Raw genomic sequence first — 10,563 nt, forward strand, 5'->3', positions numbered from 1 at the left:
GGGGCTCACCCGAATATGAGATCTATCCATTCATGTAAATGCGCAGAGACATGCTCACTCTCAAGAGCCATGCGATGCTTATGAACAAAATCAACAGGGTTTTCGGCCGAAGGAGAAAGCTTAACACAATATGAGAACTAAACAATAGAATCAAATTACAACCCTTTAAAAATAGAAAAAAAAACCAATTAAAGTTCATAGTCCATACCTAGCTTATCTCCAAGTTGTGTGGTACGAAAATCAATTGAATTCTCATTTAATATTATCTCTTGATGCTAAAACAGCTCAGGAACGTAAGACAAAAAGAAAAGCAGGTTTTTTTTGTAAATTTTGGTGGGACCTATGGCTTTTGTTATGTTTCTAACATAAGTTAAGGCCTCAAGAGAGGGTCTTCCTCTACCGGGGGGGGGGGGGGGCATTATCATTAACTAACAAGAAGAGAAATGGATTTGTGTACGATATTAAAAAACTAATATCATTAACTAGAATTTAAAGTGACTACATTGATCACCTGATAAGCAACCTAATACAACTCCTAAACATCAGTATGTATGTACAAACACATGAATCGCATATCCACACTTCAGGTATGAACTGGTAATCCAAATAGAAGAATCACAAAACCTAACAATAATGAAAATATCATATTGTTAATTTATTTTTAGGTGTGATTCATTTCTTGTTATCATTTTTTTTTTGTGAAATGGGAAAAATCCACAATGAGATAACCAAAGTTAGCTGCAACTAAATAAAACCAAACCAAACAAATACATAATAGCATAAATGTACACACAAAATTAGGCAGGAGCAGGAGTAGGAGCAGAAGCAGAAGGAGTGGTGCTCCTGCTACCCAAACCCATCTTTTGTCCCAAGACAACAAGTTGATCAATAAACTCAACACCAGTAAGAATCTCAGTTGTCCTGTATATGATATGTTTAGCAGAAGAAGGTGGTTGCTGCTGCCTCTGTGCAAGCTCCTGAAAGCTTCCATACTCAACATAATTCCCACCACCAATCGTGAACACAATCGCTTATGTAAAAGGCCCTTTCATTTGACCAGAACTCGATTTTGGTGCATGTGGGTCCAACACCAAGTAAGACTCAATCTCCAGATTATTCGGTTTTCCTTCCATCAAAGCTTCAACCGTTGTCGCCATTACCAACTGATGATCACCCGATAACAAATTATTAACAACTGCAGTCACAACACTGAGAGACTGCCAATAAAGCTTCTGAGCCTAATCCACAATGTTGCTTCTGCTAGCAGCATTTGCAGATGCTAACGAAACATTTAACGATTTTCTCTCAAAGCGGATTAGAACATTTCGATTTCTATATGAGGGATGGTTTCTGTTGAAATAAGGAAAATGATAGCAAACCGAAGCTTATCCGTTTTACTACCTTTCCCTTTAAGAACAAATAAAAGTTCCCTTCTGGTCGATTCTGCCACTCACCATCATTTCGTATTTATTTTTCGCGTATGAATCCGGAGACCGCTCTTTGAGGGTTGAAAAAAACCCTAGTTTGCTAGACTTTTTGAGGACGGGGTTTTCTAGAGTGGCAGAGTAGCGGATCAGAGAGAAGAGAGAAGGAAGGAGAGAGTCGACTGCGAAGATGAAAGATAGAAAGAAGGTGGAAGACGGGTTTTTAAGTTTTGGGGTTTTGTTTCCCCCTCTACTAAGCGCGCCTTTCATTAAAATTATAAAGCAACAGGTGTAGAGGACGCCCATTTAAAATTAAGCGCCCTCCGTGTTTTAATTTCTTTTCTAGAGACACTAATGTAAGGGCACACAATAATGCGTGACATAAATCCTTAAATATTTTGAAGAGATGACACCTTTTTAATGTCACTCTCTTTTGCATAATATAAATCAATGAGTGTCGTCGTTTGCGCATTGTAAAAGGATCTTTTTCTTGTAATGAGACTTGATGGCAAGTTTTGTAACTCTCTAAATCCATTTTGGATCAAATTTTAAACAAGTAAAATAATCACATATTTTATATCTTACTAATTTGACCTAATTCAACTCACATAGCAAGGCAATTCAAATCAAATAATACATATAATCAACTTATTATCTTACAATTTGATAACTTTCTTTTAATTGGAGGAGGATAATCATAACCATATAAAAAAACGAATTTTATGATATAAAACAGTTTGCGGTAATGATCCTAATCCAATTCTAGCAAAAAAACTCGAAAAACTGCAAATAGGGAATCCTACTCATTGAGTTCATAGCATGGACTCGATGAGTTCATCAATACGATCCAACTCGTCGACAACCCTGTTGAACTCGACGAGTCCAGCAGTCAGTGGCCAGAAATGATATTTTTCAGCTATGAAAATCAAAAAATTGCATCAATATAATAGAAAACACCCTAGTCTCTGATACCACTAATGGGTTTTGAGCACTATAACATCCCTATGGTGCACATACAACCCTAATACTTTGGATCTAATTTTTCTGTAATTATACATGCAATTTCATTTCTCCAAAGCATGAAGCCTAACTAGCATACAACTTTGATAATTGAAACATAAAACCTAGTTAGATGATTACCTATCTGTTGTAGCTTGTAGAACTCTCCCTTACAAGAGCTTAGCACCTCAAATGTGATGCCACAAATGTTTCATAAAACACCAAGAACAAATGGATGATTATGAGAGAGGTTTAGGAGGCACCCAAAATCGTCTATACTATTCTTAGAATACTTGTGTGTCGATTTTAGGGCTTAGGGGTTACATATATAGTGTAGAATTCCAAGGGTCACTTGTAAACCCTAACTCATTCACTTTGCCTTTTGATACAATAATTAAATTGGACTAATCACTTAATGGACTGTCACATAAGCTTAGTCTATTACTAATCAATCATGGATCATTAGCCCAAACTATATGTATCAGTGATTTACATAATCAGCCCCTGTTAATTTAATTAGTCTCTTTTGATCACTAAATTAATTCCAAATTACTTCTTGGTCAATACCAATTAAATAATATGATTTGTCTGTTAATATATTATTCTTATAATATATTAATAAATCACAAATAACCTCTTTTTCAAATATTCTTCCTATCAAATTGGTTCGGTGAATTCAACCCAAATGGACCATGCTACTATTGGGTCAAGTACATACCAATTATAGTTATGGGCTTAGACACCTAATACAATAGTATGTACTTATACTTTACTTAAAAGATTATTATATTTTTAAAAGTATAATTATAGTCAGAGATTTTTAGCCTCATTGTATTTATAGTTGTATATCTTTGTATGGTCTGATAGACTAGTTCACTATAAAAACTGCTTTGATACCAATCTGTCATACCCCTGAGTCGAAACGGCAGAATCGTTCGAGGGCGGATGAAGTCATAGTACAATATCATAACAATTGGATATAAATTAATCATAACAACCCAAAACATCATACATTGAGATTACATGTTTACATTTTTTACAAACGTTGTTTGTTTAAAAGTCAAATACAAGTAACTGAAAAGTAAAGTTCATGATACAACAACGCCTGCCATCAAAATGGTTTGAATACCTGCTTACTGGTTTCCTGAGAATACAATTGATTTTGAAATGTGTCAACAATTATGTTGCTGAGTTCATAATCATTTTGTATGAAAAGGGTTTGTATCAGTTTCGCGTAAAATGGTTTTGTATACTTCCAGAAAATTCGAGATTTTCTTTAAAAACAAGCAGTAAGACTTATGACCAAGACTAAAAATGTAAGTATTTCCTTTGTATATTTTCCTTGTAAAATGATAATTTTTGTTTCCAGAAAATCCAATATCTTCTTACATATTAACTGTAGTCTTAAAACCATAACACCAGAAATGTAAGTGATGTTGTACTGATGAATAGTACATAGCTTTATCTTTTTATAAAACTGATGAAGTGAAAGTTATTCCATAAATCAAATGTTTTGTTAATCCCTATGTGAGTTATTATAACCATGCTTAATATGACTGATATGTCTGAACAACATTCTTCAGGCGTCAGAATAGGTAGACATTTGTCACCCTAGTCTTGCCAGTCTAATTATAGCGAACATCTTTGGTGTCGGGTTGTTAATCCCATACAACTCTATACACAAGTATCTTAATCTCCCTCTAGGAGACTCTGGTTATAATGCAGGACTTAAGGTGTACGCTTGGTAGGTACGGTGAAGAGAATGTCTCACAAGAGCATCAATTGATTTACATAAACTATGACTCCTTTTTCTTGTAAAATGAAATAATTATACCTTTGGATATTTTTATGGTTCTTCTGAAATGAAATTGTGGTTTTATGACTCCAAAACTATACCAATTATAGTTTGTCTTATAGGTATGTTGAGACTATTTATATAATCTTTTATATAAATATAAAGTTCTAGTCTTGCCTAGTGTTAAAATATTTAGTCAAAATATAATGTCTTTGGGTTGTAACCCACAAAAATAGTATATAACTATATTGTAACCATTTTTGCTAGAAAAGCTATCTTTTGGTAAATGTTGTCCAAACCTTGTATTTTTCCAAATCATGCTTTTCCTTATGATATTTGTAGCATATAATGAGTTATGTTTTTGTTAACTTTGCATACCAAAACTAATATATCACAAATATTGTATAAAAGTAGGGGTAGTTATACCTTATACAAATAATATCTTATTTTGAACATCAATATGCAAACATGTAACTATTTGTGTGATAACAAAGTTTTACTTGTACTCCCCTCCCCCCCTTAAAACATGAAAAAGCTTGAGCAATGGCAGTATGAACTCAGCTTGAGTCGTTTTGGTGGATTGAGTGAGGAGATGGTGTGAAAATCTTTAAACCGCTCTTGTAGGAGGATGATGAACTTCCTTGGGAAAAATGTTATCCTAAAGGTATTAACACATTTTAATGTGTGTAAATAGGGTGAAATCAACATAAAAATGTATAGAATCATTAGGAAATCTCGAAAATAGTTACAAAATCTAGGGACCAAGCTTGGATATAGGTTGAACTTTGGAAGATCTTGGCTTTCTTTTTTAGAGAGTTTTGGAATGATAGCTAAAGGAAACGAAAGTAGGGTTCTTGGATGTGTTTACTGCAGTGAATAAAAGGGATGGAAGAGTATTATGATGTTTACTGGATTATATGGAGTATATTATCTTGGTTATTTATGAGTTAATTCATGGATATTTAGTGGTTAATTGTGTGGGATACTCGTGGTTAACATTTTGCATGGGAAATGGGTGAATACATCACTTCTTAAAGTCAACCACCCTTATCTTTTTATTTCCTAAACCGAAATCACATTGATAAGGGATGATATCCATGATTTCGGCCAAAACCATGACCCATTAAGGCTGATTTCGGCCAAAGTGTGGCCTATTAAAGTGATTTTGGTTCTATTGCTTTGGATCTAGTGTGTTTTCGGTCTTAGTAGTGTTCTAGGTAGTTTTCACGGTTTTGTAGTGCCTATTAAGAGGTTATTTCGGCCTAGGCAAGACGAAATCCCTTCCTTGGTGGGGTACTAGGCCATAAATCATAAAAAATGTTTTAATTCGATGATTTTATGTTCCAACAACTTAGCTTTTAAGGGTTAACTACGTCATGACTTTCAAAGTTTACATATACTCATATCTTTATATTTAATCTCACAAATGATGTCCCTTTGGCTTTCAAGCCTTATTGAATTAATGTTACATAGCTATACATTGTGGGTACACTTCTATATAAGACCTCACAGACCTTGTTTGACCCAAAATTTCCTAGTTGTCACATCACCACCCCGTTAGAGAGAATTTCCTCCCAAAATTTTCATCTTGGATGAGCTCTTGCAACTAGAGGAAAAGCCATGGGTACTTATGTTTTACTTGATCTTCGTGTTCCCACGTAAATCTAGGTCCTTGTTTGGCGTTCCAATGGACCTTCTCTATAGGTATGTGGCTCTGCTTCGTCCGTTTCACCTCCCTATCCATTATTTCTACGGGTTCCTCAACGAAGTGGAGATTCTAGTTTACTTCAATCTCATCAAAAGGGATGACGAGAGCTTTTTCAGATGGGCATTTCTTCTAATTGGACACATGGAAAGTAGAATTTTGTTGCTGAGTTATTAAGGTAACCGAAGTCTATAGGCTACTAGAACGATCCTGGTGAGGATCTCGAATGGTCCAATGTACCTCCGATTCAACTTTCCATACTTCCCAAAGCATATCATTCCTTTTCAGGGTGAGAACTTTAACATCACGCGATCCCAGAGTCTATAGGCCACTGGACCGATCCAGGAAAGCATGTTACATCTTCATTGCAACCTAGTGGGCCACAAGAAGGCCGACTATCTGATGATGTGGGTAGGAGCAGCGAGTGCACCTGCTCCGGTTACTTGGAGGATCAATGATGGTCGAAGGGGTGGGGTAGGAGCCCCAATAGAGAGGAGTCGAGCATTGCAGTGTCAGACAGGACTCCAGCAGGTGATATTGAAGGCATGTTGCCTTTTTTCCTTATCTCTTGTTATTATAAGTATTTATATTGCTTGAGATTTTGTATAGGTTTGGGGTAAGCGTTATCCTTGGTTTAATTCTCTGTTAATTGCTTGGGTAGTATCATCAAGAAGTGTTATATTCCATTTTCCATGCCATGAATCATTAGTGGGTTAGTAAGGGGTTATATCTTGTTGCGTGGGATTCTGTGTGTTCGGTTGTTGTTCTGGTTCTTTGTTGGGTTCAGTTCAGGGGTATTGTGAGCTTGGTTGGCTACCGGTAGTGCTAGGGGAATTGAGCTATTACTGAGATTTTGGGGAGTGTTTATATGGATTTCGAGAGTTGTGCAAAAATTGGGATGGGCTAGTGAAGGAGCACTAGTTTTGGTAAGCGCAAGTTGTCAGCGGTTCGACCATAAGGAGGAAAGATGGATTAGGAATCCATCAGACTTTGTGGTCTGGAGAACTTCGTTGAATCGAAGTGTGGAAGAATCGTTAAACTTTCCGGGAGCGAGGTCAATTGTGAAACTAGGTTGAGTTTGACATTCCCGTTTGGAGAGAATACGACACAGGTAGTCGTCTGGATTGATGATTGTGTGAGTTAGGAGTTGAGGAAACTTCCAGCTGTTGGTTCGCGCCTTGTTGGTGATGGATAAGAAGCTTTTGATGGGCATGGGTTGGAGTTTCAAGCATGAAACAAGCCCCAGTTTGGGCACATAGTTTGGGGCTTGTTTAACTCAGGATTAGTATAGATGGATTGATAGATGAGTGATAAGACCGTGGTTAGTGACTATGGAAAAATAAGATTGTTGTAAGACTTGGGTGGCCCATAGCATTCACTGGGTTGCCAGATAGCATAGCAGTGTTCTAAGATTACAGGGTGGGGCATAGCATACACTAGGTTGGCAAATATTGTAGGAGTGTTGTAAGATTGTGGGGTGGCACGTAGTATTCACCGGTCCTTGTGCAGCGATAATGGTGTGGGAAATCGAGGATTGGCTGTGGATTTTTTTGGATGGATTAGACAAGATTTGGTCGGTTTGAAAAATTATATGAAGCCCACAACAATCATGTAATTAGGAAAGTGGTAGGTCGTTGGAGGCCGGGTGTGATATAAGAGTACAGTTTGTCATGTAGTATTCAATTATAGCATTGGATTTGGTCGCTTCATGTTTATCAGCATGATATGATCGGTTGGGGCCATAGGTGGCCCGATAGCTTGAGTAATTATTGCCAGATGAGGCTTTCTTTCGGAAGTCGCATGGGGCGACTGTGTGTGTCTTTTGACTAGCAACCAATAGGGAATCCGGTGAATCTGCGAGTTGGCAGGTTAGTTGGGATCGAGGAGGTCTCAGCTGCTTTTGGAAAGCAGCTTGGGGGCAACAAGATGAGTTGGGTGGTATTAGTGATTTGGGATTCATGTGTGGAGTTGCTTGTTATTCGAGGAATATGCTATGTCACTTGAAGTTTGGATTAAATAATCTCGAAGTATTTGATTTGAGCCTGTTTCACAACTCTGGTCTAAGTCTAACTGTTTCAGGGACGAATCTTCTCCTCGACGGATTATCTAATCCTTCTGTCAAGTATAAGTGTTCTGCAACAGTATATGGTCATTAGTTTTGTTCCCAATGGAAGCGTCAAGATAATCGATGGTTAGAAGTGTTTAGTTTGGTCTGGAATTCAATTAGGATTTGGAATGGTAGTGATTCAGTTTGGCCGGTCTGTCAGGGAGTGAGACCAATTTGAGATTTCAAGTTACAGGAAAGGTAGAAGTGGTTTTATCCATGGGATTAAGCATTTGTTCTTCATCGGTTTTAGAGATTTCCCCTAGGGTTGGGTTTGGATGCCTTTGGGAAGGATGTGGTACGTAAGGGTTGTGATTGTGTTGTTCAAGCTATATAGTGTGCTAGAATGATAAGTAATGATTTAGAGGACGAAATCTAATTTAAGTGGGGAGACTTGTAACGCCCTGTCCCGAATCGTTACCTATTTATGTGCCGGTGATGTAATGTAGATGATCCGGGTGTTCGGATTTGGTTTTGGATCCAAGGGGTATTTTTGTAAAATGGCAATACGGGCTATTGTGGAAATTAGATTTTTGTTCAGGAAATTTTATGGCAAGTACGATTTGGTAAAAGTATAGAGCTTCTCTTTACCTTCTCATAATGAAGAAGTTATGGCCTTCGGAGTGTTTAAGGGTTTAAGAGGAAACCCTAGTATATGGGGGGTACATAGGAGTACGCAAGGCGTACTAGTACGAAGGGCAGTATGCTAGGCGTACATTGGTGTATGCTTAGCGTACCCAAAAGCAAGGATCGTGAAGCCTCAGCCTCGTACACTAGGCGTACGAGGAGTATGTTGGGCATACGAAGGTGCTAAAACCCTAAATTTTGAGTATGTTTACCTTATTAAAGCGTCTTTAGTCTTTAGAGATGGCCTATTTACTAGCCCCCAAACCTCCTAAAACCATAAATTGACACTCCTTAGCTTCTTGGTGGTGTTCTTGAGCTATGAAGAAGACTTTGGTGACCATTTTGGCCTTTAGGAATGAAGTAGAGATGTTTGAGGTTTCCTTGGTTGGTGAAAAGGTTTTGGGTCCAAAATCAACACCTTTTGGACAAACCTCTAAGTGAGTACGCCGCACGTACTTGCTGAGTACACCCCGCGCACTCGCTTTTTTGTGGCTCGCATGTTTGGGCTTTAGGTTTGGGCCATCTTCTGGGCATAATCGCTTAAGGGCATTATTGGGCAAATTGAATGCAGGTTTTTGGACTATGAATAATTGATGGGCGTTAGGATCTGGACCATGTAGGGATTTGGGCCCAATTTGGAAAATTAGGCTAAAATGGTCTTTTTACCCTAAGAATGTGTTGAATGACATAGATTCGACTCCAAGTGTTAATTGGGTGTTATTTGATATTGATAGCATGCAAAATTGTTAGACCATCAACAAGGGATTATCAGTGTGATTCAACAGTGCGAGGTGAGTTTTCTCACTATACTATGGGTCGAGGCACCAATGTTGGCCTATTGGGTTTACATATTATAGGAAGACCAGGGATGGCCTTGGCGCTTGTATGAAAGACCAGGAGGTGGATCCTGTCAAATTTGTATGCAACACCAGACTTTGGACTCTGGTAGTTAAGTAGATAAGTAGTTGTAGATGGTATACTAGTTGGCTTTGTGATGCTTACATGGAAGACTAAGAGGTGGCTCCTAGCACTTGTCTGTAAGACCTAGAGTTTTGGTCCCCGACTTGGCAATGAAAGACCATGTTACGACTCGTGGCATAATGGCAAGACTATGGTTGGCACATAGCACCTCCTATTGAATATTGGATATGTATGACTCGTATGTTATGTATGGTATGTGGTATTTGGGGAACTTAATATGCTTTATGCTTACAGTTATTTTTTATGCTTTCAGTTACTTCAAGTTTGAAAGGGAAGGGACCGACTTTATCACAGTGCATACGCCTATATTTTCCGCAACCTTGAGATTTTGGGACTATACTCCGATAACTGTTTTTTTTATAAAATATCTTTAAGGATTTTTTAAAGGATAAATGGGTGTTTTGATTTTTTTAAATGAAATTTTTACGTTCGTATTTTGTGATGTTACAAACAATTTCATTAATGCCATTGCAAGGAAATAAGATCTATTAGGGTCACATTGAGATTTCTCATATTTGTTATTAAGGATTTCTACCTCAATACCTAACAACATTTGGGTCAGATCTATTAGGGTCACATCTAGGTTCGTCATATGAAAGTTCGTAACGAACTGACCATAAGACTTAGGAAGAGAGATAAGAACCAAATCAATGGCTTTCTCCCTTGCATATACGACACCCATCCTATCCAATTTGTTAATGTATGACTTCATTTTCAAAACGTGTGGACCATATAATTTCCATCTTAATGTTTACATGCCAAAAGGGATTGAGTTGTTTTATATCTTTCAACTCGTGATGTTGGTAGAGTCACAGGAGGAGGAGGAGGAGGTGAAAAGAGTTAAAGAGATACGATGTCTAGTTCCACCATTTCCCAAGGAAGGGGATACATTTTCACCTTGGCTTGAAAGTGGAAGATCATCTTTAGA

General features: G+C 37.6%; 1 pseudogene; it reads right to left on the minus strand.

Moving 5' to 3' along the window:
• Positions 1–797: 797 nt before the first annotated feature.
• LOC145096153 (SEC1 family transport protein SLY1 pseudogene) lies at positions 798–10,317 on the minus strand (annotated as a pseudogene).
• Between the last annotated feature and the right edge of the window lie 246 nt (positions 10,318–10,563).

The sequence above is a fragment of the Lactuca serriola genome, chromosome 3 (genome assembly GCF_051521515.1).
Source record: "Lactuca serriola cultivar US96UC23 chromosome 3, Lser_US96UC23_V15, whole genome shotgun sequence".
In the NCBI taxonomy this organism is placed as follows: Eukaryota; Viridiplantae; Streptophyta; class Magnoliopsida; order Asterales; family Asteraceae; genus Lactuca; species Lactuca serriola.